This window comes from Rhinolophus sinicus, linkage group LG04 (assembly GCF_036562045.2).
Source record: "Rhinolophus sinicus isolate RSC01 linkage group LG04, ASM3656204v1, whole genome shotgun sequence".
NCBI classification, from domain to species: domain Eukaryota; kingdom Metazoa; phylum Chordata; class Mammalia; order Chiroptera; family Rhinolophidae; genus Rhinolophus; species Rhinolophus sinicus.
Window position 1 is genome coordinate 112,643,713 of NC_133754.1, and position 13,206 is coordinate 112,656,918.

The following is a 13,206-nucleotide window of genomic DNA, read 5'->3' on the forward strand; positions in this document are numbered from 1 at the left end:
TGAAAAGCTTAAAGTCAATCGAAATAAATTTTTCTTTAATGAATGAGCTGAGTTTTCATCATTTTGACAGGATGTTACAAAACAAAGAGTGTAAATCACGTTGCAACTAGAAACTTAAATAAAATGTTAATGCAATATGAAAGAAATTAAAACCTTCTTAAGGCATTCTAGTGCACAGGAAAATTAACTATCATGCTCTCATTCAGGAAACAAAAAATGAAAAAGAAACTTGATGAAAGAGACAGTCATTAGATCCAGGTACAGTTGGATGTGCTTGAATTGAGCACCCAAGGAATTGATACCGACAGCTGGCAGCAGGCCTACCATGCTGTCTGTCCAAAATTATTGATTTATCAAAGAGAATAATAAGAATTAAGTTATCTTGGTGATGTGCTGAAGAGGTGTTATGTTTCTTTTTAAACATTCAAAATAAAGGTAATTAAACTCCTGGAAAATAAGAAATAATGTACCATAAATGTACAACATTTGAAAAAAAAACTACCATGTTTTTATGTATTTAAAAATGTCATGTCTTACAGGTTGTATCCATCTTCAGCAATGTATTTCAGACTTGATGGCATGTAACTTTTAAAAAATGACATAGTTTCAAACAGTTAATGGAGAGGAAAAAGATAATTAGCTTTTTTTCTTGATTCCTGGAACCTGGGTTTTTTTGGAGGCTTAGATGTTCAAATATTTCACTGCCTTCTTGCAAATCAAATCATGCCACACACACCTGTGGTGCAAACAACAACAAACCCATAATCATGGTAATGTCATTCATTTGAGATTTCATGATCAAAATCAACCTATGGACAAAATGTGGGAGACTGCCATAATTACAAAGAGAATGTAAATTACATAAGTTTGACCATATAAATATCGGCCTATATTTGCTAAAAGTTGAAAGCCATCATGGAGAATGTAGCAAGGGAGGGAATCTCTACGTCTTACAGAGTCTGTCAATGTTGCTCAAAATGGAAAGACAATGTATAATTTAAGCATAATATTGAGTACAGTAATGTATTATTTAGAGAAAGTAAAAAAAATAAAAAACACTTAACATTTTAGGTTAAAGAACAACTGGAAAATGTGCTTTTAGGTGAAAAAGTGGGGAAAATGAGCTATATTCTCTATTATTCATAAGAAGTCAATAGATTTTACTTAAAATTGATAAAGCAAATTAGGTGATTAAATAGCATTATTTAGAGTTCAAAGGAATAGTACTTAGTGAAAAAACAAGATAGTAAAAATTGCTTACCTCTGAACAGCAGGACCAGGGCCTGTAGAGGGTAAAAACGTGGTTTGTGTTTTCATTTTTTGCCCTTCAAAGTGTTTGAATGACTTCTCCATGCACATGTATTGCTTCCATTTTAAAACGGCATGAGTGTAAATTAGGTTTCCTTTAGCCAAAGGTGTATGAATAGTAATCAGCTCATCTGATATCTTATGATACTTGAAGTTAGATATTATTAAATTATGATTTTGGGAAGAACATAAATATACCCATAAAACAACCAGGACATGACATTTAACTCTACGTTCTGCTTATCTAGGAAGTACAACTCTTATAAAAAATAATAACGATGAGTTTCACACTGTTAAGGAGCATTTTTAATAGAAATGCTAGTTTTTCACTTGTAATCAATGGTAGAACAAAGTCAATCAGGGCTAAAATTTATATTTTCAAATTTATATTGTGACTCAAATATTTATATCAAAATATTTAAGTACAGAATTTGTAAAGTAGCTGTTTGCTTATTAATAGCGTCCCATTTCTTTCAGTGATTGGCAGCACCAGTCCTGGTCGGGCATCTTATCAAAGAACTATACTTGAAGTTCTTGAATGTACATCAGGGGAGAAAGTTTGTTTGTGATTTAACCCTATTGTTCATGTATAACTGGATGGCGGTGAACAGGGCCAATAGAACCGTTAGATTAAAAAAGCACCATTGTCTCTTAATATGGAGAAATACGACAGATGAGCAGGAAAAGATTTAAAGGCTGCAATTCTTCAAATCTGAGTGATGCATAAGAAGTTTTGATAAGAATAAACATTTGAGGACTGGCCCGGTGGCTCAGGCAATTGGAAACTCCATGCTCCTAACTCTGAAGGCTGCCAGTTTGATTCCCACATGGGCCAGTGGGCTCTCAACCACAAGGTTGCCAGTTCAACTCCTCGAGTCCCACAAGGGATGGTGGGCAGTGCCCCCCTGCAACTAAGATTGAACACAGCACCTTGAGCTGAGCTGCCGCTGAGCTCCCAGATGGCTCAGTTGGTTGGAGCAAGTCCTCTCAACCACAAGGTTGCGGTTTGACTAACACAAGGGATGGTGGGCTGCGCCCCCTGCAACTAACAATGGCAACTGGACCTGGAGCTGAGCTGCGCCTTGCACAACTAAGATTGAAAGGACAACAACTTGACTTGGAAAAAAGTCCTGGAAGTACACACTGTTCCCCAATAAAGTCTTGTTCCCCTTCTCCAATAAAATCTTAAAAAACAACAACAAAAAAACAAACGTTTGAAAACCACAACCAATTTTGCTGTTTCATTATTTAATACATTTGCATCAAAAGATTTAGGCAATACAGATTAATGTGGAAATACATAATAAATGACTGAGTAGTCAGTAATTATCTTTGAAATATATGTTTAAATAACTGTTTAGTCCACAAAAAAGTGAAAAATATAATGTTCTGGCAAGAAATGGCAGTCCAAAATTGGTCTCAGGAATGTCCAATCTGAAACAAAAGTTAATTTTGATTGCTTGCTTAAGTTTTAAGAGATAGACATCTTTCACTAACGTCCAGTATATGTTCTGCTATTACTTTCAAATCCCTTCCTCAGTGAATATTTACCTAAGCACTAGGGTATCAAAGAAACTTTGAAACAAAAATTTCTAGCTAGAGAGATGTACTTTTAAGTAGGACACACATTCTGATTATGTTATTGATTTTGGTATTTTGAGAACACTAAGAAAATGAAATCCAAGGGTACAAACAGGTACCTTTGCCCCAGTGTAGCCTCTCTGACGAGAGCAATTGTGCTGACTCTTCAGGGACTCTTATGTCACCCACTACAGAGTCACAGCTGTCATGAAATGTGGCCCAAGAAGAAAGGACCAGGGTCTCTTGAAAAGATGAACAAATCTGTTAAAATAAAATCTTGGAATAAATGAGCATTTCTCTGCATAGAAACAATAAAATACTTGAGAATGAATCTTTTAGGGCTTGGATTTTTAGGAAAAAAATTTAAATAGATGGTCTGAGACACGTAAAACAAAATGAAATAACGATAATGAATAAGGTAGTGAAATTCTGTAGTAACTGGCATAAATGGCAGGAGTTGATTAATGCTGAGGATAGTGCGAAAGAAGAATCAAAGGAAAGTTAAAACTTGGAAAACTAAATATTCAGAGAAACCCTTTCCTAAAAAATGCCTAGTAAAGTATTTTGGCTTCTGTGTTAATGTATGGCTGAGTCAAAATAAGGGAATTCTTCAGAGACCTGGAAAAGCAAGAACGTGTGTGCCTAGTCTGTCATTTGCTTGGTAGTTTCTCCCAGACCCTGGGTTTTAAAGGGCCATGAGCCCCTAATTTGGGAGAGAGACTGATGCCCATACAGGGAGAAAAATCCTCTCCCATAGGTCCAGGATTTCTGAAGGGCGGCTGTACCTGGACTAGGAAAATCCCACATGGAGACAGTGAAAATACATGCCTACCTTTCTCTTGGCCCCCATAGGGCAAGAAAAAAAAAAGTTTTTGTGATCATTTCTAAATGCAAGACAATAGCCATATGGGTTTTAGGTTTGAATTCATACTGTGTCGCCTGAAAAACATCAGGGTGGAAATCAGCTCCCTGTAATACTGGGAGCTAATTGAGAAGGGAAGCCGTGGAGAGACCCACACATATTTGGAAACTTGATTTATGACATGTATCATTGCAGGTAAATGCAGAAATAGTGTATTTCTCAAAAAATAGTGCTGGGAGAATTGATCTCCATATGGGGAGTAGGGGGAAGAAATTGACCCTTTTCCCATACTGCACACAAAAGTCTATTATAATTGATTTAATGTTGTAATTGATAAATGCAGTTTTTTAAAATTTTTAGAAGAATGAGGAGGATCTTTGATCTTGGTATAGGGAAAAAATTAACTCTAGCATATAAAAATTAAAGACTTGTGTTCATTAAAAGATACTGTAGTATGAGAAAACAGCCCCAAAACTTGGCAGAGATATTTGCATCACATCTTACCTGAGTTTGGTATCTAGAATTTATATATATTTAAAAATTTTTGTTTCAGCCAATGTAAGATTAAAAGCTTAATATTTAAAATTACAAAACTAAATACATTTAAGAGAACTTCAACCAAATTTTCAAATGATGTTTTGTTAGTTTGTAGCATCTATGTTTCTACAAGTATCAAAGTTTAAAATTGCACTGAAACTTAAGGTTGATATCTGTATCTTCATAGAAATGCCCTCTTTTAAAAACAGGTTTTTTTTAAGGGGTGGCTAGTTAGCTCAGTCGGTTAGAACATGGTGCTAATAACACCAAGTTTGTGGGTTTGATCCCTGCATGGGCCACTGTGAGCTACGCACTCATTAAAAAAAAAAAAAAAAGTTTTTTTACAGTAGGGCTGTGCCATATACCTGCTTTGATCACCTAAGTTTCTTTTTTCTAGATTTGGTAAAGGAAGATTATGAAGAGTAGTGTTAATTCACATGTAATAAATTGAAAGGAATTGGGCCCTAATAATGGTGATATGAAAGTGGGTGACATGAAACAGCTTTTCTCCCCTACATGCTAACTGGGCTGTGGGTGTCCCATTGAAGTCTTGCCATTTAAGAGGAAACATACAGATCTTAGGAACGCTTACCTCAGGCTTTGATGGGCAGGAAGTTAAGTAATCAATCTTTTGGGAGATTGGTAAAATGTCACCTTAACTTGAAATATTGTTTTTAAAAAAATGAATGTTCTCAACTATGTGAAATCTTTCTCCTACCTATGCAAATGTATTCCTGGAAATTTTGCCTATACACAAAGCATTTCTGGGCCAAGGAATACTTTCAATATAGCAAGGCTCCACATTATATTGAGTGCTGCAGGTTCCATCATTTTTAAAGGACAGAAACATAAATGATAAAGAATTGTATATAAAATATTACAGTCTACCACCTAAAAAAAACATTTTTTATGGAATTTTGGAGCTTGGTGTTTCAAGTATTGATTGCAGTTTTATTTTGAAAAGAATGCTACAACTTATGTGTTTTATTCCTCCTCATGTATATATTAAAAGAAAAGCTAATAAACTCTATTTTAATGAAAATATGGCTACTGTGTTTGTAACACTTCTCTCTATTCACATAGTATTATGTCTCTGCCTAACTTATAAGTTTTAATCAGCTCTGATAGTCTTAAAGCATTTTTAAACTGACCATAATTTGGTTTGACCCTTGCCCCTAGTTAGGATGTAGTCATATCTTTAGCTTCTGCTCTTTTCAACCTAAAGATAATTTATTACACTTAAAACCAATGGCCACAGTACTCTGTGGCGTGGTGCATTCAATTATTGTATTTGAATAATTTACTAATCTGCTTTATAAATTATTAACATATAATGCTTGACCAAGGGCCTGTAAATGTATTAAAATAAAAGTGATCAGTTAAAAAAATTCATATCTATCTATCTATCTATCTATCTATCTATCTATCTATCTATCTATCTATCTATCTATCTATGTAGCAAGCAGCAGTTTCTTGGGCCTGAGACCTACTGAATCTCAATTCCTGCAGCTAAAGCCTAGGAATCTCCATTAATAGCCCCAAATGATTCTTACGCAGACTCAAATTTGAAATTCTAGCCTTTTTCATTCCCTGTCCAGTCCATTCCTGAACAGCTCTTTCCTCCATGCTTTATTTACTTTTTAAAATTAGTTTCAGTTGTATAAAACAACATAACGATTAGACAGTTACAGCCCTCACAAAGCGATAACCCCACCAAGTCTACTACCCCTCTGACATCATACATAGCTATCATAACACCATTGACTATATTCCCTATGCTATACTTTACGTCCTGTAAATAAATATATATTTTTTTCTTTTTTCACTCTTTTTTATGGCAGAGTAATACTCCATTGTATTAATGCACCACACTTTCTTTATCCAATCGTCTATTGATGGGTGCTTTTGTTGTTTCTATATTTTGGCTATTGTGAATAGTGGTGTATTCACAATACACCATAGGGGTGTATATATTATTTCAAATTAGTGTTTTGGATTTCTTTGGATAAATACCCAGCAGTGGAATTGCTGGGTCATAAGGTAGTTCTATTTTTAATATTTTGAGGAACCTCCATACTATTTTCCTTAGTGGCTGCATCAGTTTGCAATCCCACTAACAGTGCACAAATGTTCCTTTTTCTCCAGATCCTTGCCAGCACTTGTTGTTTGTTGATTTATTGATGACAGCTATTCTGACAAGAGTGAAGTGATATCTCATTGGGGTTTTTATTTGCATTTCTCTGATGATTAGTGACATTGAGTATCTTTTCATATGTCTATTGGCCATCTGTATGGCCTCTTTGGAGAAATGTCTATTCATGTATTCTGCCCAATTTTTAATTGAATTGTTTGTCTTTTTGGTGTTGAGTTGTATGGTTTTTATATATACACAAGGTGTGATTAAACAATACGGTGAGTGTTTAAATTTAAAAAGATGTATTACAATAAAAGACACATTGCCATTAATCTCCCTCAAAATACTCCCCCTCGCTTTGAACACACTTATCCCATTGTTCTTGCCACTTTCTGAAGCAGTTCTGGAGTCCTCTTTTGTGAGTGTCATTAGTTGTGCTCTCTGGCTGCCTCAATGTCTTGAATCATTTTGACTTTGGGGAAGAGCCAGAAGTTGCATGTTACCAGATCGGTGAATAAGGGGATGAGGACATACCATAATGTTTTTATTTGACAGAAATTGCCGTATACCAGAAGCGATGTGTGACACAGAGCATTGTCATGATGGAGGATGATTTATGGCACACTTTAAAACACACCTTCTCTCAACTGTAGCTCACACCCAACTGACTGTACGAAACAAGTTAAAACTTATTACACACTATTACTAAGGTTTGACGCACCACTTCCCATATTGAAGATCACTGCCTTTCCGTTGGATGGTATTTGGCAGCAGCATTCACCATATTTTTTTTATTACGATGGAAAGGCTCTGTGTCACACATTGCTTCTGGACTTTTGTTTGTTGGAAACTTGTTGATTACTGATTCAATTTTATGGGTAGTAATTGGTTTGTTCAGATTTTCTGTTTCTTCTTGATTTAGCCTTGAAAGATTGTATGCTTCCAGGATTTCATCCATTTCTTCCAGATTGTCCAGTTTGTTGGTGTATAGTTGCCTGTAGTATTTTCTTAAAATATTTTGTATTTCTCTGGTGTCGGTTGTCACTTCTCCTCTTTCATTTCTGATTTTATTTATTTGGGTCCTCTCTTTTTTCTTGGTGAGTCATGTTAAAGGTTTGTCTATTTTGTTTATCTTTTCACAAAACCAGCTCTTGGATTCATTGAGCTCTTGTATTGTTTTTTACGTCTCTATTTTGTTTATTTCCACACTGATATTTATTATTTCCTTCCTTGTACTCACATTGGGCTTTGTTTGCTGTTCTTTTTCCAGCTCCTTAGGTATAAAAGTATACTGTTTTGAGATTTTTCTTGTTTCTTTAAGTACGCCTGCATTGCTATGAATTTCCCTTTTAAGATTGCTTTTGCTGTGTCCCATAGATTTTGGTTCATTGTGTTTTCATTTTCATTTATCTCAAGGTGACTTTTGATTTCTTCCTTGATCTCATTGTTGACCCATTCATTATTTAGTAACTTGTTATTTAGTCTCCACTTGTTTGTGTGTTTCTAGGTTTTTTTCTTTCAATTCATTTCTAGTTTCATACCACTGTGGTCAAAGCAGATGCTTGATATGATTTCAATCTTTTTAAATTTATTGAGACTTGTTTTGTGGTCCAACATGTGGTTTATTTTGGAAAATGTTCCATGTACACTTGAAAAGAATGTATATCCTGCTGCTTTGGGGTGAAATGCTCTAAAAATATCAATTAAATCCATCTGGTCTAGTGTGTCATTTAAGGCCACTGTGTCTGGGATGAATTTCTGTTTACTTACTGTGTTTCTCCAAAAATAAGACCTAGACGGACAATCAGCTCTAATGCATCTTTTGGAGCAAAAATTAATATAAGACCCGGTCTTATTTTATTATAATGTAAGACCAGGTCTTATCTAGTTTTTCATCACTTTAAATATTTTCTTCCATGCCCTTCTGGCCTGCAAAGTTTCTGTTGAGAAATCAGCTGACAGTCTTATGGGAGCTTCCTTGTAGTAACTAGTTGTCTTGTTCTTGCTGCATTCTCTCTTTGTCTTTAACCTTTGGCATTTTAATTATGATGTGTCTTGGTGTGGGCCTTTTTGGGTTCATCCTTTTTGGGACTCTGCGTCTCCTGGGTTTGTATGTTTATTTCCTTTGCCAGGTATATGGAGGTTTTTAGTCATTATTTCTTCAAACAGGTTCTCAATCTCTTGGTCCCTCTCTTCTCCTTCTGGTACTCCTATGATCACATATCCCTTAAAGTATCTTCATTTTTTTTAAAATTAGTTTCAGGTGCACAAGACAAAGTAATACTTAGATGTTTATCATTTGTATCCCTCACACTGTGTGAACCCCCCTCCCCCCATCCACTATCCCTCTGACATCACACAGAGCCATTACATTTCCACTGTCTCTATTCCTAATGCTGTACTCCGCTTCTCGTAAGCATATATATATATATATATATATATATATATATATATATATATATATATATATAATTATAGTTGGCATTCATTATTGTTCAGCTTCAACTTCAGGTGTACAGTGCAGTGATCAGGCATCTACATCATCCCTGAGGTGGTCTCCTAAATGGGACAAGTGTCCATTGGATACCCTACAAAATCTTTACAACATTATTGATTACATTCTCCAAATTAATTTTCAAAACCCCGTGGCCATCTTGTGGTACTGACTGTTTTCTAATCCCCTCACCTTCCCCCTTATCCCCACCCTCCCACCCCTCTAGCAACCCTCAGTTTTTCCTCTATGTCTCCAAAACTGTTTCTGATTAGTTCATTCACTTATTCTTTTCTTTAGATTCCACATATAAGTGAGATCATATGGTATTTGTCTTTCTCTGTCTGACTTATTTCACTTAACATAATGTTCTCTAGGTCCATCCATGTTGTTGCAAATGGTAAGATTTCTTTCTTCTTTATGGCTGCATAATACTCCATTGTATAAATGTACCACAGTTTCTTAATCCAGTCATCTACTGATGGGTATTTCAGTTGTTTCCATGTCTTGGTTATTGTGTATAATACTGCAATAAACATAGGAGTGCATAAAGATTTTTGAATTAGAGTTTTGGATTTCTCCGAATAGATACCTAGGAGTGGAATTGCTGGATCATAAGGTAGTTCCATTTTCAGATTTTTGAGATACCTCCATGCTGTTTTCCATAGTGGCTGCACCAATCTGCATTCCCACCAACAGTGCACCAGTGTTCCCTTTTCTCCACATCCGCGCCAGTACTTGTTTGTTGATTTATTGATGATAGCCATTTTGACTGGGGTGAGGCGGTATCTCATTGTGGTTTTTATTTGCATTTCTCTGATGATTAGTGAGGTCGAGCATTTCTTCATATGTCTGTTTGCCATCTGTATGTCCTTTTTAGAAAAGCGTCTCTTCATGTCCTCTGCCCATTTTTCAATTGGGTTGTTTGCTTTTTGGAGTTGAGTGAGTTTTTTTATAAATTTGTGATATTAACCCCTTATCAGATATATCATTGGCAAATATCTTTTCCCATTCAGTAGGATCCCTTTTTGTTTTATTGATGGTTTCCTTTGCTGTGAAAAAACTTTTTAGTTTGATGTAATCCCACATGTTTATTTTTTTCTCTTACTTCCCTCGCACGAGGGGATATATCAGTAAAAATCTTACTCCGGGTAATGTCTGTGAAGTTTCTTCCTATATTTTCTTCTAGGAATCTTATGGTTTCAGATCTTACATTTAAGTCTTTAAGCCATTTTGAATTTATTTTTGTATATGGTGTAAGCAGGTGGTCCAGCTTCATTTTTTTGCATGTGTCTGTCCAGGTTTCCCAGCACCATTTATTGACTAGACTGTCGTTACCCCACCGTACATTCTTGCTTCCATTGTCGTAGATTAAATGGCCATATAGGCATGGATTTATTTCTGGACTCTCCTGGGTCAGTAAGTCTCAATATACTCAGGTCTCACACTCAGCCACGCGGTGTGCCCCACCACCCTCTGCCCTGTGGCTTCTCAGGCACAAATCCTGGAACAACTCGGACTCAGTCCAAACAATATCCCATCTTAACATGTCCCTGGCAGAGGAAGCATGAAAGGCAGGTCCTTTCAGAGAGCCTGCTGAAAAGTGAGACACATCCAGAACCCCACCAGTAAGGGAAAAGAGTTGCTAAGTGTAATTCTGTTGCAGAGGCAAGGCAAGCGGCTGAAAGGCACTTGTTCACAGAAGGAATGATGGAGATAAAGTTGAGAGAGGATCAGAATCTGGGAGTCTGTACTAACTCTTAACACTGGGAACTGCGGGGGGCGGTGTTGTGGGGGGTTATTGTATGAGTGTGGAACTGTGTACATCATTGCACTGATATTGCCTTCCAGTTGTTGGGGATGCCTAGCACCCATTTACCCTGATCTGTGACCAATTCACCCTGTCATTGGAAACTTCAAGTGGTGGGAGTCTTGTGGCTTTTAACTGACCCACCCATGCCCACAATGCATCTAAGGACTTTGCCAGAGTGCTAGAAAAAATGAAAGAAGGAACAGGGAGCAGGCAAAGGGAACAGCCTCAGTAAGAAAGTGGAGAGGAAAAGCAGCCTTGTGGCTTTGTTCTTACTGTGAAAGATTCAGTCTAGATGTCCGTCGCGTCCAGCGCAACACGGGCAGTAAGAGAACGAGAAGGGGTGGTGAAGGGTTAAGAAAGAAACAGAAATCAAGAAAGTTTTGAAACAGGGGCCAAAGTTCTCACAGCCTCAAAGGACTGAGAGCCCCGAATCGGGCCGCCTTCTGGCTTTTATTGATGAACACACAAGGAAGTAGCATTGTTTTCCTTCGGTCTGTGAGTCTCATACATGATACCAGAAAACTGATTCAAACCAATCACCTTTGCCTATCGAAAGTCCCATGATGTATAAATAATTATTGTTTGTACCTCCCCAGGGGACAAAACCTTTATGTTGAAAACTTACTGAGATGGAGAACTGATGTTATCACATCAAGAATAACCTCCCAAGCAGGTTGTTAGAAGGAATACAGCCACAGAGGCAGATGCTCTCCTTAGATGGGAGAAGGTGGGGGGCTATGCCCACCTCTATCGACCCTGTGAGTTCTCCTGGTGGTCCCCACACGACTGTGCCTGTCTTAGGTCATTCCTCTCTTGAGGACTCTTACCCGTCATTGGCTAGCCAGCCATCCTTTGGGGCCAAACAAGGAGATGGCATAAAGGTGAAGCAGTGTCCCTGAAAGGAATAGTCTCACAGACTCTGCTTTCTTTTTAGGGGTAGACACGAGGGGACAGACCACCAGGCAGCTGAGTGACAACAGATGTCGGTGAAGAATAATCCATTCACGGTTGCCACACATGACGCCAGTAAAGAAAAGAAAGTGTTCTTGTATCGTCGCAGAAGGAATTCCAGGACGTACCAAATGAGTCATATAAGTGGATTATTAAAAAGCCAAATAAGTGGATTATTAAAGTATATTAAAGTATATAAAGAGTACACTCCCAAAATAATGGGAATGGCAGGCCAGGAGGGGGGCAACTGCTGCCACGTTATCTTTTTGGAACATTTGATTCATTTACATTGAAAATAATTGTTGAGAGATACATAGTTATTGCCATTTTATTATTCATATCTTTTATCCTTTTTTTTTTCTATCTCAAAGAAGTCCCTCTAACATTCCTTGTAATACTGGCTTGGTGGAGATGAACTCCTTTAGCTTTTCCTTCTCTGGGAAGCTCTATCTCTCCTTCAGTTCTAAATGATAATTTTGTTGGGTAGAGTAATCTTGGCTCTAGGTCCTAGCTTTTCATCACTTGGAGTATTTCGTGCCAATCCCTTCTGGCCTGGAGTTTCTGTTGAGAAATCAGCTGATAGTTTTATGGGAGCTCCTTGTAGGTGACTAGTTGTCTTTCTGTTGCTATTATTAAGATTCTTTCTTTGTCTTTAACATTTGGCATTTGGCATTTGAATTATGATGTGTCTTGGTGTGGGCCTCTTTGGGTTCACTTATTTGGGACTCTCTGCACTTCCTGGTCTTGTATGTTTATTTCCTTCACTAGGTGAAGGAAATTTTCAGTCATAATTTCCTCAGATAGATTTTCAGTTCCTTGCTCTCTCTCTCCTCCTTCTAGTACCCATGTGATGCAAATGTTGGTACGCTTGAGATGTTGTCCCAGAGGCCCTTAAATTATCCTCATTTTATTGTATTCTTTTTTTCCCTTTTCTTTTCTTTTTTCTTTTTTCTTTTCTTTTTTTTTTTTTTTTTTTTTGCTGTTCTTATTGGGTATTTTCTGCTACCTTATTTTCTAAATAACTGATTCAGTCCTCTGCTTCATCTAGTCTACTGTTGATTTCCTCTAATGTATTCTTCATTTCCATTATTGTATTCTTTATTTCTGACTGGTTCTTTTTTGTTTGTTTTCTATCTCCATTTGTATGTTTCCTATCTTTTTGTTGAAATTCTTATTGAAATCATTGAACATTCTTATAACCAGTGTTTGGAACTCTGTGTCTGGTAGATTGCTTGTCTCCATTTTGTTTGGTTCTTTTTCTGGAGCTTTGTTCTGTCCTTTCATTTTGGACATGTTTCTTGTCGCCCCATTTAGGCAGCCTCCCTGTATTTCTTTCTATGTATTAGGTAAGGCTGCTATGCCTTTTGGTCTTAGTCGAGTGGTCTTAGGTAGTAGGTGTGCTGTTGGGCCCAGTGGCACAGTCACCCTAGTCACCTGAGCTGGGTGTTCCAGGTGTCACTTTTATGGGTTGTGTGTGCCGTTGTAGTTGAACTTTAGTTGCCTCTTGCACTTCAGTGGGAGGGATTGAC

General features: G+C 37.0%; 1 long non-coding RNA gene across 1 annotated transcript in view; it reads left to right on the forward strand.

The window, feature by feature from the left end:
- Positions 1 to 11,850, forward strand: part of LOC141571101 (uncharacterized) — a 53,983-nt gene extending 42,133 nt beyond the window's left edge. Inside the window, exon 2 of the long non-coding RNA XR_012495666.1 lies at positions 11,661 to 11,850. This is a non-coding gene — a long non-coding RNA (uncharacterized LOC141571101). The remainder of the gene's footprint in view (positions 1 to 11,660) is intronic.
- Positions 11,851 to 13,206: the final 1,356 nt, after the last annotated feature.